Source organism: Amblyomma americanum, chromosome 6, assembly GCF_052857255.1.
Source record: "Amblyomma americanum isolate KBUSLIRL-KWMA chromosome 6, ASM5285725v1, whole genome shotgun sequence".
Classification (NCBI taxonomy): domain Eukaryota; kingdom Metazoa; phylum Arthropoda; class Arachnida; order Ixodida; family Ixodidae; genus Amblyomma; species Amblyomma americanum.
The window spans coordinates 3,115,753-3,137,325 of NC_135502.1; the positions used below are offsets into that span (position 1 = coordinate 3,115,753).

At 46.3% G+C, this 21,573-nt stretch overlaps 1 pseudogene; it reads right to left on the bottom strand.

The window, feature by feature from the left end:
- Window positions 1-35: 35 nt before the first annotated feature.
- LOC144094449 (uncharacterized) lies at window positions 36-4,076 on the bottom strand (annotated as a pseudogene).
- Window positions 4,077-21,573: the final 17,497 nt, after the last annotated feature.

A 21,573-nucleotide genomic window follows, 5' to 3' on the forward strand; every position in this document is an offset into this window, starting at 1 on the left:
GGCAGGTTTTTCACAGCCAAGCAGTTCAGCGCTGCTCACCGCGTTTCCGTCAGATGCTGTAGGAGCCTTTCTACTGTCCTCGTAGGCTTCGGAGCAACACTGGACGATTCGGCCACGGCAGCGACAGGATGATCTCCGGTCGAGTCAAGTACTTCCGAAGAGTCCATATTGTGTTCTTGTAATGCGTCATCAGGTGCCCGTACGCGATGCCGCAGCTCGTTTGCATACGTAACCGCGCATTCCTCAGCTATACGGCCGAAACTCCAGCGGGCGTTCGACAATGCCGACGAATGTACCCAACGCGTTTTCAGCGAAGAGAGAGGGGTGGTTGTCCAGGGGTTAGGACAAGGCGGTGAACGCCACACACGGTCAGCAGATGTGGAATGTTGGCAACTGTGACCCGTCAGGAAGAGACAAAGTAATATCCCGGCTTAATGTCCTCGCCTGCTCCATATCTGCAACTTCCCAGTTTTCTGCAGATATCGACGTGACTTTCTCGCACGCCTGAAGTGCCTCACGTATAAAGGCATCTTCCAAGCGTTTGGGAAGCCACAGGAGCTTGATTTTATTTATTTATTTATTTATTTATTTATTTATTTATTTATTTATTTATTTATTTATTTATTTATTTATTTTATTTATTTATTTATTTATTTATTTCGAAATTCTGCAGGCAGGAGAGGCTTACAAAAGGTAAGTTTGCAAAGAACGCTCAAAGGTATTACTGTTAGCACATTCAACAATCGAAGCAGGCAGGTGATTCCGTTGTTTGATTGTGCATGGGAAAAAAGATTTTTGAAACTGCTGAGCCCTGGCATTGTGGGGCCGTATCACTTTTGTGTGGTTCAGCCTTAATGATCTTTGTGGTGCAGAAAGTAAATACGAATCACGTGGCAATCCTGTTTTGTTATGATATAGTAAGCGCAAAAATTTTGAACCTGGCAATCTGTCTGCGCACCTGGAGCGGCTTTAACTTATGCTGCCTCGACATATTAGTAACGGAAGAACGTTTCCCGTAATCGGATGAGATGAACCTGGCTGCATGACGTTGAAAGCGCCCCACCTGCTCGATGTTTTTTACATAGCACGGATCCCACACAGCAGAGACGTACTCTAGGACTGGTCGAATCATAGTGCGATATGCTACAAGTTTTACGCTGGATGCGGTCCCATTTAGTTTCTTGCGTAGGTAGCATAACTTCCTGAATAGTTTCGAGCGTATATGACTGAGATGCATATCCCATTTAATATTGTTAGTAATTGTCAGGCCTAGATATTTAATGGACGTGACTGCATTTATGCATTGATCTCCAATTTGGTAAACATTGTAGGGGATGTTTCTTAAGTTGTAATTGTCATTGACGCGGTTTTAGAAAATTTGATTTTCATCGCCCGTTGTTCACACCAGTCCACGAGTTTATAATAAATTGGCATTCAGTAGTCGCTGACACGAAGAATTCTTGATGACGGAATAAATGACACAATCATCGGCAAGCAATTTAACAATGATACCTTCATCAACATTTCGAGCAATATCATTAATATATATGAGGAACAAAAGCGGTCCCAGCACTGATTCTTGCGGTATTCCTGACAGAACATGGAGAGTCTCAGACCTCATTCCACCACAATCAACAAATTGTCTGAGAATCTGTAGGTACGCTTGCAACCAACTGATAAGAATGTCCGGCATCCCGATTTTTTTTAACCTCTCAATAAGCAAGTTGTGCGGCACACAATCAAATGCCTTAGATGAATCCAGGAAAATTGCATCTATTTGTTCACGATTATCAATGGCCAGAGAGAAATCATGAATTACGGATAATAGCTTTGTTGTAGTGGACACGTTTTTACGAAACCCATGCTGAAATTCGGCAAATAAGTTGAAAGATTCCAGATAGTTGGATATATGATGAGCTATAATGTGCTCAAGCAAATTGCGACACTCACATATAAGTGAAATAGGCCTGTAGAGAAGGCAGTACTTTGCTCCCATGTGTGCTTAAATTTATATGGACGGACTTACGATCAGCGACGCCTTACGTTATGGACGCATTACAATATTCAGCAAAATTTAAAAAAAAATATGAGATCAAGGGTCGTTGCAGTTGTTTCCGTCACACGTGTGGGAGCAGTAACCGGCTGTGTTAGGTCATGAGAAAAAACTGCTGCAAGGAGCAGACGCGCACTCTCGGCATCATGCAATTCTGTTATTTTTGAAGAGCTCCAGTTTATACCAGGCAAGCTTAAATCACCGGCTAGCACATATTTTTGATTAGGCCTTATTAAGCCCTCAAGATGATCAGTCAGTTTTACGATGAAGGATGCTGGGCTTCGGAGGGCTCTATAAATGACGCCGAGCAGAGTGGAGAAGTCGCGATAACTGATTTTACACCAAATGCTTTCGGGATCCGTAATATGATCGAATAAGACGAATTCAAGTTCTTTTTTTACTATCACAGCCACACCACCTCCTCGCCCATCGCTGTATCGCCTCACTATCTTATGGGAAGGGGGCACAATTTCAAAGTCAGTGATTTGGGGTGGCAGCCATTTTTCAGTAACTGCCAGTATATGGGGATCGTGAAGGAAAATGTCTTCAAGCTGACTTGCTTTGTTAGCAAGACTTCTTGCATTTAATAAAGAAAATCGGAGCGATTTGGCTTTGGATCATGTGGTCACTTTAGCGGTATTAGGTTTCTGTAATTTCACTACTTTCGAGTTAACTTCATCTCAAATGTGGACATCATTATCTACACGAAGCCTATCGTAGTCAAGAGATATCTTGCTGGCCATGGATTTGAACAGCTTACCATACTTTCAAAGATTGGCGCGCTTATCTAATGTGGCCTCGCGAAAATCATGGCAAATTAAAATTTCCGAATCCTTGCGCTTAGAACAGTGTTGCAGTACATGCATCTTTTCATTGTAATCATAGAAGTTTAGTATGACTGGTCTGGGCTTATCACCTTTCTTTTTACCCAGTCTGTGCACCCTTTCGACGCTAGTAACTGTTACACCCAGCTTACGGCTAAAGATTTCATCAAGTATGTTTTCCATCAAGGTGGTAGGATTTCCATCGTCTTCCGCAAGATGCCCAACAATTATAAGGTTACGGCGTCGGCTTCTGTCCTTGAAATCATCGAGTTTCTTTTGTTGTGCAGAGACAACTTTTTTTAGTGAAGAAACCTCAGACCTTAGAAGATTTACTTCTTCAGTGTGCTGAGCTAGAACCTTGAGGGTATCATTAAGTTCAGTGAACTTTTCATTCATTGCTTTTTCGAGCTGATTTTGTGAGGCGGAAACATTATCTATGGAAGTCTGCAGGGCTGCCTGCATGTCTTGTAATAACTTTTTAATGTCATCGTGTTGAGGCTCAGTAGGGGGAGGCCCCGGGTTAGTCTCGACTTCTCCAGCGAGCAAGAGCAAAGTAACGGTCCATGGTTCATCAAGCATCAAAATGCACTTTGCCGGGCACGGCAGGACAACGATGCATCGATTGTCACTACGAAAGCAACGCACACAGTGATTGAAACGAACCTGTGCAAATAGCACGAAATGATTCATTGCGGCGTCCGTGGCGGTCCCGGCGTGCCCTCTGAAGATTCCAGCCGCGTAGCTCGTTTTAAGTCCGGAAAGTGGTGACGCTGTTGTTTTCGGGGGTGGGGCAGCTTGCGTCACGATGCCATGACTTCCTTCCAATTCGACGTGGTTCCATTTTGACTTCTTTTGGCTTCGGGTTTACGATAATGCAGCGACGGTCCTTGACCAACAAGTCGGCACATGATATGAGCTTATCCTTAGATTGAGCCGATTTGCAGGTCCCCATCCAGACATCAGACATCTGAAATTGTCCGATGGAACTAATTTATTTTAGGTCCACAACAGTCTACAAGACATCCCTCAAGTCCTGGGCATAGCATGGGCTTCCTGCGAGGTCAGCATGCAGGAAAACAGTCAACGACGAGCTTACCGGTTCAAAGGCGAGGGAGCACAATACTTTAGTCATTACTGCCAGCGTTAACCTGAACAGTACGTCGGCCAGAGGCAGATTGAACCTTTGTTGCAGAGAACATCGCGAAACGCAACCGGAAGGGACAACGTCTTGGTCTCTGAGCTAGCCGGACGGCAAGAGTATGGTAGGGCGAGAGCTACTTGACCAATAACTTGAAGTGGGAACAGTGTTAGTGAAGTGTTTAGGCGAATCCCCCAAGGTGGAGTAGATTTGTAATAAAAGAGTGCTCACTGACTGGCATGCACCCAAGCGTAGCCACACAGCTATAGTGGAAAGCTACACAGCTTTCTCAGAAACTTCGTAGTTAAAGAAAAATTCGTCCTGGCTCGGGGTTCGTGCCCGGTAACACCGCGTCACTGATACAGTCGCTCTACCAATTGAGCCAACCGGGACGGCAAGCTTACGGTAGTGCCAGAGCGAATTGATCAACAACTCGAACTGAGTACAGTGTAGGTCAAAATGTTTAGGGGTGAAGCGGTAGTCCCAGGCTCGAAGCCCGCTCCAGGATGAATTTTTCGTTATACGTATTTATAAATCATTAATAAGCAAGCAGAAACAAATACTAAATACTTGTTCTGCGGTCACTGCCCTAATTCGCAAGTAAATTGCGTGTTTCGCCACCGACTTTTGGCCCCGGATTCCAGAGGCGCAGTTTAACACCGTCATTGGCTTGAAAACAACGCCAGCCCGTCCTCTTCGGTGAGGACGTCACCAATTTGAATCGGCAAGCGGGAAAATAATTGAATGAAATTTTTTCGGCAAAAATGCATCTTTTGCTTGTGTGACATTGCCAGAGAGAGCCAAAGAATTAATTTTTACTGACGAAAATTATTGCAAACAGCTTTGCTTAGCATGCCTTGATACCTTTGTATGCTGACTATAGTTTAACGTTGGTCTCAGCAGTGCTGAAACTTGTAAAGCGTAATTACTGCAAATGTCGCATTAAAAAAATTGAAATGGCACCAGATCAAACGCAACTTATTAAGCAATTTCTTAACAATGATAGCCACGAAACCTGTCTTACAAAAGCAAGATGCGAAAATGTAGCAATTAATAACCCTACTGACGCTGGCAATGCTTTTAGCGACCAGTATAACTTTTCTCGGGGTTTACGTGAGTAACCCCTTCACTTTCCTAGCAATGTTGCTCCTGCCTTTTTTATTTACGTCCTACATCTGCAGAAGGGCATCAAGTCATTAAATCGCTCAAAATAACCGGTGCAGAACTAGATTCTATTCAACTTTCTTAAGTTAAGCCATGTCTGAAGACATATCTAAAATTTTGGCAAGAAAAGTTGACGTAATGTTCAAAAGAGGTGTTTTTAGAGATTGTCGTAAGGCTGCTAAAATAATCCTCGCTGTTAAAACAGGCGATCGTAACCGCATAAATACTTACAACCCTATCCATATTTTCCACTTATTCAGCCAAATAAACGAGAAGGTTTTTTGCGCGCGAATAATGAATTACATGACTACATTTAACCTTTTCGCTCCTCAATAGTTTGACTTCCGACCGGGTTATTCCACCCAAGTAGCAATAATAAATTTCACTGAAAATATCTAACAAGATACTGACAGTGGTTCAAATGTTGAAGCGATCTTCACTGATCTAATAAAAGCTTTCGACACAATTAACCACCGCATAATTGTTCATAAACTAGAATCATCTGGAATTTCTGGTTCCACCTCTCTTGTTCGTCCGTAGTTAATTAACCGATCACAAGTTGTTCTTATGATGAATACTTTCTCTACCCTTCAGGCTATATGTGTCCCCCTAGAATCGATACAAGGCCTGTTACTGTTTTTAATGTTCATTAACGATCTATCTGTCACACTAAATCAGATAAAATTCGTTTTATATGCGGATGATAAAACAATTTGCACTTCACACAAATCCAATACCACTCTTCGGCATAAACTTAACATACCAATAAATAACAGTAACCAGTGGTGCAAAAACAACATGCTGCAAAGGAACCCCCAGAAAATAACTTTCATGGTATTTCATTTTCTCATAATCATGTACGTTCCGCCAATACAGACACTTGATAAGTATGCCCTTCCTATCTCCGAGACTTCCAACATTCTGGTGTACCCCTTAATAAGTACTTAAACTTTTATCTCAATGTTCAATTACTCGATCATGCGTAAAATTTCGTTCTGCACACATATTATTATCACAAACGTGCATATTTTCAGCCGCACATCATACGTTTATTATATTATGCATATAATAATAATCACCTCAGCTACTGCATGCATTTTTGGGGAATTGCATATATCACATGTATCCAAAGACTTCAACGCCTTCAAAATCAAGGCGCATGTCATTCAGTTAATTCCCGACGCATTCTTTACCACTAAACCGCAGTTTGGGCGTACTTCCACTTCAACAATTATTCAGTCTAACATTCTCCATAACTATGTAGAAGCTATTTAATCATCACACTCATATTAATGGCCTTACTGATTACTTTCTAAATGCTAATCCTAACAAATTTAAACAGTGTAACATACTTTATTTTGCGTAAAGTGAAGACTAATTATGAAAAATTTGCTACGAAGTTTTCCGGCATATTCTATTTGAATACCTTGCCATGCGAAATAAAAGTGTCGTTCAATGTTCACTTAAACTATATTTAATCGACTTTCTGCGTTGTTAATATGCTTGAACAGTAACAGCCAGTTAAATTTGTTTTGGCTCTTTTATACACTTAAGTCGACACTGTACGTACTTTCTCTTCTCTTTTTATTGACAAATTTTTTTCAGCACTCTTTTTTTTGGGTAGTATTTTTATACTAATTACTTAATACACTGATTCCTATGGTTTGCGATTTTACCACACTTGCTTTGCTCTACTGGGTCCCCCCGACAGTCGTCTATTATGGGATTTCCTTCTGTGCTAATTTCATTGTATTTTCTGTTAATGTATAATTTAATGAATGAACTTGAGCTCAACATGCGCACTCGACAAGATGTCAGGGCCATTAGCGTCTTCGATTGTACCTACCCTCTTATGGTTCAGAGAGGCGTAAAGTACATCGTACTCAAGTGCACCAGCACCAGATGGTTGATTCGATAGCGGAGGTTGGCCGAGAACTATGGAATTCAAGAAGCCGGCCTGTGGTGTTGGTGGTAAAACTTTACATCCCACAGCAGGGGTCCTGAAGTACACTCGGCTAGGCGCCAGGTGTAAAGGGCAGTTCCCACATCGGCAAAGAGAGCCCGAAGCTCTCCGCCGCCGCGCGGGCCTCCTGGACAGCCCGAAGCTGGTCGTGTAGTGAAGCACTTTTTATCACTTTGTCCCAATGTTCCCTCTTCATGGCGTAGGCGTCACTCGATGCGCAGCCACACAGCATATGGTTCAAGTCTACACGTTCACTGCACTGTTCACACACATGTTGTCCTTCGTAGTCTGGGTCGATGTGCTTCATGCGCCAGGGGTTGGGGTATGAGTTCGTTTGGAGCAAGGGTAACGTGACCGACTGGCTGCGGGTTAATTTCTTATCCGGGAGAGGAAACTCTCGTCTGCCTAAATAAAAGTGCTTAGTGAGCTCGTTGTACGTGAATAACTGACCCCTGTACTCGATATGTCGGGTAGCGGAAAAAACCGGAGGGACGTGGTCGATGAGTCCTCGCGCCGCCTCGTGTGCGATCTCGTTGAGATTCCGCAGACCACCCCCTCAGCTACCCATGTGTGCGGGGAACCATACGATGGAGTGATCGGTGATGTTACTTCCCCCTAAGATTCGTAGCGTCGTCTTGTCTATTCCGCCCTTGGCGAAAGCTCGTGTGGCTGCTCTAGAGTCGCTGCAGACAGTTGTGAAGCTCGAGTCTTTGAGAGCTAGTGCTATCGCTGCTTGTTAACCTACCTCTGGATTCTTGGTGTAAAGCGTGAGTTGCGCGTTCGCCCGTGTCCGTCGATTACTGCTACCAAGTAGGCATGCTTTCCCGGTATGTAGGCTGCATCCACGAAAGCTGTCTCGTCGGGAAACCTTGCCGCGTCCACAGCGAGGGCTTTGGCGCGGGCAAGTCTTCGTCCTTGATTGTGGACCGGGTGTACGTTACTTGGGAAGGGGAACACTTTAATTGTTTCTCGCATGACTTTAGGTAACTGCAGGACGTTGTCCCTTTCTGCTATGGTGTTCAGGCCGAGCTTGACGAGAATCTCTCGGCCCGCTTTGGTGCTTGATAGGCGTGCGATCTGTGCCGTGTGCTGAGCCTCGATGATTTCGTCAAGGGTATTGTGGACTCCTAGCTGTAAGAGTAGATCAGTGGAGGCATTATCGGGGAGCCCCGACGCTGTCTCTAAAGCTCGGCGTATGTGTACTTCGAGCCTTTTCCGATGTTCTTTTTTCCAGTTAAGCATCGCAGCCACGTATGTGATGTGACAGAGTAGAAAAGCGGGGACCATTCTAATGGCGTTGTCCTCGCTCAGTCCCCTGTATCTATTCATGATGCGCCGAAACATTCGGATCGCGTTCGCAACCTTGATCGTGATGCTGTCCAGCATCGCCCAGTTGGAGCCGTTTCTTTGGATGATTAGTCCTAGAATTCGTATTTTGTCAACCGTAGGTATGCGATTTCCGTCCATGTCGTGTAACTCTATGCACGGAGTGTGGTGTTTGCGCTAGTCCTTGGACGGGTGCCCTGGTCTTGGGGCGTGGTAGATGAGCAGCTCGGATTTTCTAGAAAAGCAGCGAAGTCCCATTGGGGTGAGATGGGCCTCGGTAACTGAGATGGCTTCTTGCATGCGAGCTTCCAATTCCGCATCGCTGCCACCAGTGCTCCAGATGGTGACATCGTCTGCGTATATGGTGTGCTCCACATCGGCAATTTCACCCAGTGCGCGAGAGAACTTTGTCATCGCCAAGTTAAATAAGAATGGTGAAAGTACGGAGCCTTGTGGTGTTTCCTTATCGCCCAGATCAAAACTCTCCACGACGTGCTCGCATATCCGGAGAGTGGCCGTTCGATCCTCCAGAAACGCCATGACGTAGTGGTAGAAACGTGTTCCGAGATTGTGGTCAGAAATGGCTTTGAGAATGGCTTGATGGTGGATGTTGTCAAAAGCGTGCTCCACGTCGAGTCCGAGTAGCGCCTTGGTGTCTCGTGTGGGGCGATCCAGCAAACTTTTCTTGATTCGTAGCATAGCGTCTTGCGTTGAGAGGCCCGGCCTAAAGCCGATCATATTGTAGGGGAAGTACTCCTTTTCTTCTACGTATTCCGATAATCTATTCAGGATGACGTGTTCAGCTAGCTTTCCTAGGCAGGATGTTAGTGAGATTGGCCTTAGGTTTGGTAGGCCCAGCGGCTTGCCCGGTTTCGGGATGAGGACCATGTTGGCATGTTCTCACTCTGCAGGTAGATGGCCAGTTTTCCAGGCTTCGTTGATTTGTTCCGTTAGGAACGTAACCGAGTTGTCCTCTAAATTTCGGAGAGCCCGATTTGTGACACCATCGGGGCCTGCCGCAGAGTTACTGTGGAATTCGTGAATTGCTAAGCCTACTTCGCTTTCTGTGAAGTCCTTATCTACTTCTGAGTTTGGGGCACCGTTATAGTTTGTCCTTTGTAAGTCACTAGGTTGTCCCGATTTAAGCTGTAAGTACCGTTTCGCAAGGTCATCCAGAAGTGCTTCGGCAGTACTGCTTTGTATCGCACGGTGCACTAATTTGCTTAGTCTGATCCGTTGCATAGTCTTGGACTTTGTTTCGTTTTCATCGAGGAGGTGTTTTATGAGCCTCCACCCACTCCCTCTGCGTATTTGCCCGTTGAGGGAGTTACAGACTTCGTCCCATTGTTGTCGGGAGAGAACCACCGAGTTTTCTTCAATGGTCTAGTTGAGTTCGGCAAGTTTTCTTCTGTTGAAACGTTGACCCTTCCACCTGGCTAGAATAGAATGTTTGGCTTCGAGAAGATTCGCTAGCCGACTGTCCATTCTCTCTACCTTAACATCCGTAGTAATCGTTCGTTCCGAGGCTACGATGTCTGCTTTGAGCTGCTCGGTCCAGCTCGTTATCGTCTGCTTTGTGTTTGCCCCTGATGAGTCGGATGGCTGCGTCCGTATTGCACGAAGTTTGTCCCAGTATACGAGTTTGTACTCTCTTAGCTTCTTTCCCGGTATCTCTGCAGCAATTCGGAGAATATAGTGGTCACTGCTAAGGTCTATGCCCGAGTTGTGCCAGGCACATTTCTCAAGGCCTCGGACCAATGTGAGGTCCGGTGTGGTGTCTCTACATGTGGAAGTGCCACATCTAGTCGGAGTTTCCGGGTCGGTGATCAGCATGAAGTCGAGATTAGAGGTTGTCATTTAAAGACGATCACCCTTACTAGAGGGATACGCGTAGCCCCCTGCCTGGTGTGGGGCGTTAAAATCTCCACCTACAATCAGCGGACTATTTTTGGCGATGTGCGCAATCTTGCCCAGAATGCCTCTGAACCGTTGCCTGGTATCCTTAGGGCTGCTCTACAGATTTGTGAGGAAGATTCTTTGCTTGTTCCCTACGTGGTCGTTCGGTATGATCTGGATCGTGAGGTGTTCTAGATAGGAGGGTCTGTGGCGGATGTCACGCCGAATGTACGGGATCTTCTTTCCAATCAGTAAAGCGACGCCTCTGCATTGCTCGTTTCTGTGGGCTTCGGCCTTATAGCCCGTAAGGGCCAGTTCGGTTGTGAGTGTTTCTTGTAGCATAATTACGTGTGGCTTCTCGGTTTCTGATTTGACCAGCTGCAGGAGGACCGCCTTTTTTGAGGCAATCCCCCTGCAGTTCCATTGCCAGACGCGGAGATTTCGTGTCTTATTTGTCACTGCCATGTTGACCATTGTAGCCCACTTTGCTTGCAGTGAGACCGTCGCGAGGTGGGCCTTGCGCAGCGATGTGCTGTGAACCCATCCTCTCCATTGCCGGTACTACCATGTTGTTTAGATACATTTCCAGTTTCTGTACTCGTGTGCTAATTATGTCCAATTTCTCGTGCATGCGCGCCATGCTCTCGTGCATTAGCCTCATATTATCGCTCATGTCCTTCATGGCGTCCTTAACGTCTGATCGCACGGCCATTCGCTTCTTAGGAGGCGGGCATTCTTCGCGTATTTCTTCCTGTCTCTCAATGTCAACGAGTTGGGGAGTTTCGATATCGGTTGGGGGCTCGGGAGTGCGCGATGTCCTACTGCTGTTCGCTTTACCTATTCCAGTCAATTCGAGTGTTAGCTTAGCATAAGCGGCTTTTAGCTCTCTCAGTTCCGGTTATAACATAGCTATCCGCTCTTTATCCGGGTTGCGGGACTCACTTTCCCTTGGAGTTGTCGTCGTAGCGCCTCTGACCTTGTCCGCGCACGCGGCATCGCCGCCGTTGTTCATTCCCCCGAAGCGCAGCTGTGATCTTGAACGACTCCTGCTTGTCCTCGAAGGTGGTCGGCTCCTCGATCGAGAGCGGGAGCGGCTGCGCGCCGGCGTCCTTGATGCAGACCGGCCGCGTTCCGCGTGTTGCTTTTATTCGTCCAGTTGTGCCTTCTCTTGATGCTCCAGTCGCGCTCGTTGTCGTCATGCGCGTACTACGTATGGAGTCAGGTACCGTTGCCTACACACCTTGGTCGCCGTCGCGTGCAAGCCCCCGCAGAGCTTGCATTTCGGATCGCACACGTGGGATGGGGTGGCGTTAGGATTTCCACAGCCCCTGCATTCGGTGGATCCCGGCTCGGGGCAAACGTCCGCACGATGTCCGAGTTTGTCGCATACGAAGCATATGTCCATTTGTTTGCGATATAAGTAGTAGGGTACCAGTGTGGGTCCATATCTGACGAAGTTTGGGACGCGTAGTCCATCGAACAAAATGATCACCGATCCTGTGTTCTTGATTCTTTTCGCCTCTAGTGCCACGGGGTTACAGTCATTCACGAAGTTTCTTACATTCGTCCTGTGATCATTGGCAGTGTCGATGTATCTGATTACCCCTTTGCAGGTGTCGCTTGGGGCAGTTTCATAAGCGCTGACTGCGTACTCTTTGTCGGCTATTCGGATAGCCCTTAAGGCCGCATACTTGTCTGCATTTTCACGAAAGGGCGTACTCGCCACCATGATGTTCTGCGTAATATTGGGACATATAATGTCCTTCGTGGTCTGCTCTGGATCAAGTTCTACTGCTGCCATGAGGGCTTTGCTCGCTAAGCTAGGTCCGATATTTTGTAAGTTCAAGCCGCCCTTTGGGCGAAGCACTATCGTGATGCTGTCTTCTGGTAGGGGTGGCATGCGTGAGGCTCTTATCTGCCGAATAATAATGTTAGGAGGCGTGCGAGAAGAGCTCACCTGCCCGCCTCTTGTATGTTGAGCTTGCTGTGAAAGTTGCACAGTGGCTTTGGTGCGTTCCTTCTTCCTTTTCCGGCTGGTCACCACTTTCCAGCCCGTCTCGTCCTCTTGTCCATTAGCTATTGCTGAAGTAGTCGGCGTTGCTGGTAAATCCTCCACAGAGCTATCCATTTCTTCGGTAGAAGTTGCCATTCTCTTCGCGTCACACCCGGCGTCTCGCCTGGGTGGCATCTCGCCGAGCTGGCGCGTTCCTGGGCCGGCGCGCAGTGGGCGCGTCGGCTAAGACAAGCGTCTGGCGTACACGCCTAGGCTCATTTCGGCGGCGGCGTGGACGCCGTAGAAAAGTGCTTGTAGATTCTTGAGAAATGATGGCCCACCTCAAAATCGGGTATCCACGGATTCCTTGTAACTTCACGAAACTGCTGGTGCTAGAATTTCGGCGAAATTCGATAGAAATCGCTGCGGAGTCAAGTAAAGTTAACGAAGCCGATGGGAGCCCATCCACACACCTCGGCGACCGCAGCGCCCTCTCAAGCCGGTCTGTACGAGGTACTCCAGCCAGAGTGGAGTAACAAGATCCTCGACCATGTCCTGGAAGCGGAAAGAGAGAGATCGCACAGCAAAGCACGGGCAAAATCCTCACTGCTGGTGTACCCTTGTGCAAAACATGCAGTAGATTAAGAGACCATCATGACAACACATGAGGGAGCGGCCTTCTCTGCGAGGCACGGAGCAATGTTCTACGCACAGACAGCCCAGGCCGAATACACCGAAGGCTTGGATGCCAGTGCTCCAGGTTCTGCGCGGCCGATGAAACCATACAGCACGTTGTAATAGAGTGCTGGAGGCGCAACGCCCAACGGCCAGTTGGCTCCTTCAGTGAAGAGAGCCAACAAATGGAATGGTGAACGGTCACAACGGCGAATTGACGGCCTAATAGATGAGGTCGGAACATTGCTACGGCCGAAGCAAGGGCAAGACACTCGCGTTCTGTAATTGTGTAGTAAGACTTTCTGACGGGCTAGTTGGTACATATTCATTTCTGGAGCCTGTGCGCTAAGAAAGACGTTCATAGGAAAAAGGAGACAACAGGAAAGAAGCGCAACTTTCAACTTTAATGACGACAAAAGAAGCCAGGCGCACTTATATATTACCTGTTATCCAGAGATAAGCTGCATGAGAGAGCGTCAACCTAATCACCAAACACGAGAAAGAGTAAAGGGCATTTTTCAGTGAGATTAAAAACCTATGAAGGTGAACATATCACCACCTGCCAAGGTATAGGCTAACAACAATGCATTACAACATGAGAATACAGATCTGCATGAAACAAGTTAATGAAAAGGAAGACGTGCGTAACAACATAAAAATATGAATAACAAAAAACTCTGACAAACAAAGGAAACAAGGGAGACGGGAAAAAAACCCGTGTAAAGGGCGGCAGAAAAAGTTAAAGGTACATTAAAAATTCTAAAACCAACTAAAATACATAGGAGCGAATGGTTTTGAGAGATTAGATATAACCATCCAAATAGGATAGTTCATTCCTAGAAAGGTTAATAGATGGCGTGCTAATGCACTTGTTTTTTCTTAGGTCTTGCAAAAAGGACCCAAGTACTGTTTTGAGCCTCAGACGAACCGCCCGGCTCTGGTAGCGATGGTACGAAAAATCGACTGCAAAGTCAATGACAAAGATAGAGACCGGATCATTGGGGAAGGTGTCGCATGCCTCAGCAAATTGCATCCGAGCAAGAACCCTCCACTCAATAGCCTTGCCAAATTCATGAAGCCGTCTGACCTCGCTGTTCTGGAGGCAGACAAAGAAGGTGGTTTTGTTGTCATGCCGAATGATACCTTCAACAAAAAAGCCACTGAAGCCATCGAGAAGAACTTTAGACCAGTCGACTTCAACCCTTCCAGTCAAAAACGGGCCGCACTAAAACTGCTTCCAGGGATAAACCTGGAATCAATAGGAAAGGCAGTCAAAGCGGCTCAGACCGGATACCTCGAAATTTTCTTCTATGGAAAAACGCACAAGCCTGCATGCCCACTTCGTGCCATTGTGTCTGAAAAAGATACGTGGAAAATAGTGGTGAGCAAATTCCTTCGGCGTCAGCTGGACAGGATAGCTGGTGGTGACCCTTACCGCGTTCAAAGCTCAACGGAAGTCGTGCAGGTCCTAGAAGGAGGCAAGTTGTCAGCCTCCACCGGGTTTACTATTGACGTTGAGGACTTATTTTACTCTGTACCTCACGACGCTTTGTTTGATGCTGTCCGAGAACGTTTGGAAGAAGATGGCGAAGTCAGGTTTCAGAATTCCACTGGTGTCACAACTGATAAATTTCTGGACCTCCTAGAGTTGTATTTGGAATCTACTGTTATTCGGTTCCGGGAAGAGTTTTACTTACAAAAGGCGGGAATATCTATAGGTTCGTCAGTTGCTCCGGTCCTATGTGAAATCTTTCTGGCGTCATTTGACCGTCGCATTGAAGCCAGCTTGAAGGAAACAGGGATAGCACGTATTTTCCGATGCGTCGACGACTATCTTTCCTTCTTAATGTGCCTACACACTGTGCCGCAGATACACATAAACTAAACATACCCCGCCCTCAAATTCTCAAACAATTGTCGCGCCGAACACACCATTCACGAATTCATTTGCTGGAACCCATTTTTGCAAAGACTGACTCATTCAAGCACAGTTTTTTTCCACGGACTGTTTCCGACTGGAACTCTCTTCCCGAGGCCATTTTCCAGTCCTCAAATTTTAGTAAAGCTCTTGAGAAGCATTTTCTCGAGTAAATGAGCGTTGCATTTCGTTATTCTGCTCATTGTTTGTAACCCCAGGTATTTTCTTAGTATTTGTCATTTTCAATGCCTTGTATAGCCCCTCCTGCATGGGCCAATCTATTGGCCTGCAGTATTATGAAATAAATGAAATAAATAAATAAATCAAACTCTCACGGCCTTTGGCTCTTTATGGAAGGGCCTAAAATTCACGCATGAACGGGCAGAAAATGATCGACTCCAGTTTCTGGACGTTCAACTTATATTTACAAATGCGCATGTGTGTTGGGCTTATCAGCCGCGCTCAAAGAAACCACTTTTGAATTATGAGAGTGCCCACTCCAAGCTGGTCAAGCGTGGCATAGTATCCCTTTGCATGAAATCCGCATTAGAAAAATCATGCGCCCACAATATAGGGGAAAGCTTCCAGTCCCAGATTGACAGGATTTTATCTGCAGGTTACCCAGCCCACCAGGTCACCGGCATGACTTAAAATCCTTTGAAAAAGATAAAAAAATCAGACCAAGCTAAACACGACACAGAACAGAAACCTGTGCAGGTAATGCCTTACCTGCAAAGTCTCTCGCACAATTTGAAGAAAGTTGCGTCTCGTCACGGGGTTAAGCTGCTTTTTTCGGCTCCCTGCAAACTAGCAAAATTATGCCCGATGGTGACCAAGAAGCTTGTTAAGAAGGTCTGTAATATCAAACATCAAACTGTATACACCCAATGCACTGCTAATGTTGTGTGCGAGGTCCCCCTGACGTGCGGCAAAGTGTATGTGGGGCAAACCGGGAAATGTTTTAATGAGCGCGCCCGCAAGCACAACGTCACCCTGAAGAACAGATCTGGAGGTAACCTTCCGTTCCACTGTAACAATTGCAAAAACTGCTACCCCATGTTTAATGAAACAAAGTTTCTAGCTAAGGCCCCAGACAAGACTGAGAGAGAAGTAATTGAGGCTTTTTTCATTGACCTAAGAAAAGACAAGTGCGTTAGCACGCCATCTATTAACCTTTCTAGGAATGAACTATCCTATTTGGATGGTTATATCTAATCTCTCAAAACCATTCGCTCCTATGTATTTTAGTTGGTTTTAGAATTTTTAATGTGCCTTTAACTTTTTCTGCCGCCCTTTACACGGGTTTTTTTCCCGTCTCCCTTGTTTCCCTTGTTTGTCAGAATTTTTTGTTATTCATATTTTTATGTTGTTACGCACGTCTTCTTTTTCATTAACATCTTTCATACAGATCTGTATTTTCATGTTCTAATGCATTGTTGTTAGCCCATACCTTGGCAGTGTTGATATGTTCATCTTCATAGGTTTTTAATCTCACTGAAAAATGCCCCTTTGCTCTTTCTCGTGTTTGGTGATTAGGTTGACGCTCTCTCATGCAGCTTATCTCTGGATAACAGGTGATATATAAGTGCGCCTGGCTTCTTTTGACGTCATTAAAGTTGAAAGTTGCGCTTCTTTCCTGTTGTCTCCTTTTTCCTGTGAATGTCTTTTTTAGCGCACAGCCTCTAGAAAGTAATTGTGTAATTTCGCTCAGTGGTCGAAAGGAGGCGGCTGGCATATGCAATAATGCGTTCTTGTCCCCGGTGACTTTGGGCGAGCGCGGAGCCGATCACATATCTGCAGGCGCCTGTACGAATTTTAGTCGGAGCCGATGAATCTAAAAGGGCCAAAACACGTGGGGAGGTGAGCAAGTCGACTAGTGAAGAAAATGCTTCTTCATGTGCAGGGCTCCATGTAAAATGGGTGTCTTCCTTTAGAAGGTCGGTGAGGGAACGAGTGACGCCGGAAAAAGTTTTGTGAAACGGCGGAAGTAACACAGAGGCCGACGAAGCTGTGCACATCTGTTGGCTTTTGGGCAATAGGAAAATCCTTCACGGCTTGAACTTTAACAAGATCTGGACGGACAACACCAGCGTCATCCAGGCTCCCGAGAGTGGTCAGTTGGCGGTGACTGAATTGGCATTTCGACGAACTGAGCTGAAGCCCGGCTCTATGGAAGACAAAGAATTCTCGCCAATCTTTCAAGGTGCGTGGGAAACGTGGGCGAAAAAATCAGCATATCGTCCAGGTAACATAGACGTGTGCACCATTTAAAGCGGCGAAGCAGAGTCCATCATTCTTCCGAAGGGAGCTGGAGCATTGCACACACCGTATGGCATGACTTTGAACTGACATAAGCCGTCCGGGGTGACGAATGCGGTCTTTTCACGATCATTGTCATCAACAGCAATTTGCCGATACCTGGACTGAAGATCGATGGAAGAGAAGTATTTGGCTCCGTGGAGGCAGTCCTCATCATCATCATCATCATCATCATCATCATCAGCCCTACTGCACCCACTGCAGGGCAAAGGCCTCTCCCATGTCTCTCCAATTAACCCTATCCTTTGCCAGCTGCATCCACCCTTTGCCTGCGAACTTCTTAATCTCATCCGCCCATCTAACCTTCTGCCGCCCCCTGCTACGCTTACTTTCTCTTGGAACCCACTCCGTTACCCTTAAAGACCAGCGGTTATCTTGCCTTCGCATTACATGCCCTGCCCAAGCCCATTTCTTTCTCTTGATTTCGACTAGGATGTCATTAACCCTTGTTTGTTCCCTCACCCACTCTGCCCGCTTCCGATCTCTTAACGTTACACCTATCATTTTTCTTTCCATGGCTCGCTGCGTTGTCCTTAACTTAAGCTGAACTCTTTTCGTTAGCCTCCACGTTTCTGCCCCGTAGGTGAGTACCGGTAAGATTATGCTGTTGTACACTTTCCTCTTGAGGGAAATTGGTAAACTGCCACTCATGATCTGCGAGAATTTGCCATATGCGCTCCACCCCATTCTTATCCTTCTAGTTATCTCCCTCTCATGATCCGGATCAGCTGTCACTACCTGCCCTAAGTAGACGTATTCCGGCACAATTTCTAGGCTCTCGCTGCGAATTGTGAACTGTTGTTCCCTTGCTAGGCTGTTGAACATTACCTTGGTTTTCTGCATGTTAATTTTTAGACCCATCGATCTGCTCTGCCTGTCTAACTCGTTGATCATGATTTGCAGTTCACCTCCTGAGTGACTCAGCAAGGCAATGTCATCAGCAAATCTCAGATTATTTAGGTATTCTCCATTTATTCTTATTCCCAACTGTTCCCAATTCAGGCCTCGAAATACCTCCTGCAAACATGCGGTGAACAGCATTGGCGAGATCGTGTCTCCTTGCCTGACGCCCTTCCTTATTGGAATTTTATTGCTGACTTTATGGAGGACTATAGTAGCTGTGCAGTTGCTATATATATCTTCCAGTATTTTGACATAAGGCTCTTCTACCCCCTGATTACGCAATGCCTGTATGACTGCTGAGGTTTCCACTGAGTCGAATACTTTCTCGTAATCAATGAAAGCTATATATAGAGGTTGGTTATATTCTGCGCATTTCTCTATCACCTGATTGATGGTGTGAATATGATCTATTGTAGAATATCCTTTACGAAAGCCTGCCTGATCATTTGGTTGATTAAAGTCTAACGTTGCCCTGACTCTATTAGCGATTACCTTGGTAAATACTTTGTAGGCAACGGATAGTAAGCTGATCGGCCTGTAATTTTTCAAGTCCTTGGCGTCTCCCTTCTTATGAATTAAGATAATGTTTGCATTCTTCCAAGCTTCTGGTACAGTCGAGGTCATAAGGCATTGCGTATACAGGGCGGCTAGTTTTTCTAGCACGATGTCCCCTCCATCCTTCAACAGATCTGCTGTTACCTGATCCTCCCCAGCTGCTTTTCCCCTTTTCATTGCTTCTAAGGCTTTCTTTACTTCATCTTTCGTTACTGGCGGGATGACGCATTGCTGTGCACTGCTGTCTTTCTCATTAGCGTTCTGATTACATTGGCTACTGTACAGGTCTGTGTAGAACTCTTCGGCTACGTTAACTATCTTATCCATATTGCTAATGACATTGCCCTGCTTGTCTCTTAATGCATACATCTGGTTTTTACCTATGCCTAGTTTCCTCTTCACTGTTTTTAGGCTACCTCCGTTCTTTAGAGCATGCTCGATTCTCTCCATATTAAACTTCCTTATGTCGGCTACCTTGCGCTTATTTATCAACTTTGATAGCTCCGTTAGTTCTATTCTATCGGTAGTGTTAGATGCCTTCATGTTTTGGCGCTTCTTAATCAGATCTTTCGTCACCTGAGATAGCTTCCCGGTATCTTTTCGAACTGTCCTACCGCCTACTTCTACTGCGCACTCCGTAATTATTGATGTCAGGTTATCGTGCATTGAATGAACATCAAGATCATCTTCCTCAGTTAAAGCCGAGTATCTGTTTTGCAGCGCTATCCTAAACTCCTGTGCTTTCCCTCTTACGGCTAACTCGTTAATGGTCTTCTTCGCTAGCTTCTTCCGTTCCCTCTTCAAGTCTAGGCTAATTCTAGACCTTACCATTCTATGGTCGCTGCAACGCACCCTTCCGAGGACGGCCACATCCTGAATGATGCCAGGTTTAGCGCATAGTATGAAGTCTATTTCATTTTTAATCTCACCATTGGGGCTCTTCCAGGTCCACTTCCTGTTTTCTCGTTTGCGGAAGAAGGTATTCATGATCCGAATATTATTTCTATCCGCGAATTCGACTAATAACTCTCCCCAGCTATTTCTAGAGCCTGTCCCATAGTCACCTACCGCGTGGTCGTCAGCCTGCTTCTTGCCCACCTTCGCATTGAAGTCGCCCATCAGTACAGTGTACTGCGATTTTACTCTATTCATTGCTGATTCTACGTCCTCATAGAAGCTTTCAACGGTCTGGTCATCATGGCTGGATGTGGGTGCGTAGGCCTGCACCACTTTCAGCTTGTACCTCCTATTCAGCCTAATTACTATAGCTGCTACCCTCTCGTTAATACTGTAGAGCTCCTCTACGTTGCCAGCTATATCCTTATTAATGAGGAAACCCACACCTAGTTCTCGTCTACCCTCTAACCCGCGATAGCACAGTATGTGTCCGTCCTTTAGTACTGTATACGCCTCACCTGTCCTTCTAACTTCGCTAAGCCCTATCACATCCCATTTAATTCCCGCTAGTTCCTCGAACAGCACTGCTAGGCTAGCCTCACTAGCTAAAGTTCTAGCGTTAAATGTTGCCAGGTTCAGATTCCAATGGCGGCCTGTCCGGAGCCAGAGATTCTTAGCACCCTCCGCTGCGTCACAGGTCTGACCGCCGCCGTGGTCAGTTGCTCTGCAGCCGCTGGGGACTGAGGGCCGAGGGTTAATTGGTTTGATCATAGAAGGTTGTGGCCAAGTACTACACCAGGGTGGCCAAATCCTGCTCTGGTGAGAGAGTGCGTTGTCGGTTCTGGTCACCGAGATAAGGCCGCACTCCAGGCCTGGTTATGCAATTCCATCGACACGCGGATTTTTTTTTTTTAACCCGGTGGAGAATTGCGCGGCACCAGGATTTGAACCCCGGTCCTCTTGCACGCGAGGCGGATGTTCTACCTCTACGCCATCGCTGCATTACTTTACTACGAATATCTGGATCTAATTTCTTTCATAAATTACTCCGATGTTTTCAGGATTCACCCATGCCGTTGTGTGCTGCCTAACTCTGTGTATATTATACTTCCCTCTGTCACTTGCGATCTGCTTATTGAATAGGTTTGATAGCTCTGCTAGTTCTATCATGCATGTGTTGTTTGAGACTTCCAAATTTAAGTTTCGAATCAATTTCCTTTGTTTTCAGAGAGAGCTTGTATCTTGCTTAGATACACTGTTTGCTACCTGAACTTTACAAAACCGGGTTATGGTGATAAAGTTGCCGTTCATCGTTTCTCCGACCTGCCTCTCTCCTGATTAAAGCTATCTAAGTCATGAAGTCCTAAGCATCATTTATTCATGGGGAGAATAGAAGTCTTTTTCCGTGATGCTGCTGAGGTGTCGATAATCAGCGCAAAAGCGCCAGCTACCTGCCATCCTTCTTTTTAACGAGGACAACAAGTGCGGCACAAAGCCTCGACGAGGGCTCTATTATGTCTCGACTTAGCATCTTGTCCACCTCCTGCTGTATGATTGTGCGTTCTGTACTGGACACTCGATACGGTCGTCGGTGTATAGGAGTAGCCTCACCGGTGTTAATGCGATGCGCAACCACAGATGTTCGAGCCAAAGGGCGTTCATCAAAGTCAGAGATGTCGCGAAAATACGACAGAGGACCGCGGAGGTTGTGAGCTTGTCCTGCTAAGAGGTCATTAGTAATCATTTTGCGTATTTATCAAATGGTGGGACGGCAGACTCGCGGCTATGTGGCGACAGTGGCACGCAGCTTGTCACCGCCCATCGACGCATTCGGAAGCAGGGCACATCTTGGGGAGCGACATACCCTGCGGGAGCGGCTGAACGTACGATACAAAGTTGAGGACCGAAAGGGATGCTTCATTTGCAGATGTGGTGACAACTGTATGTGC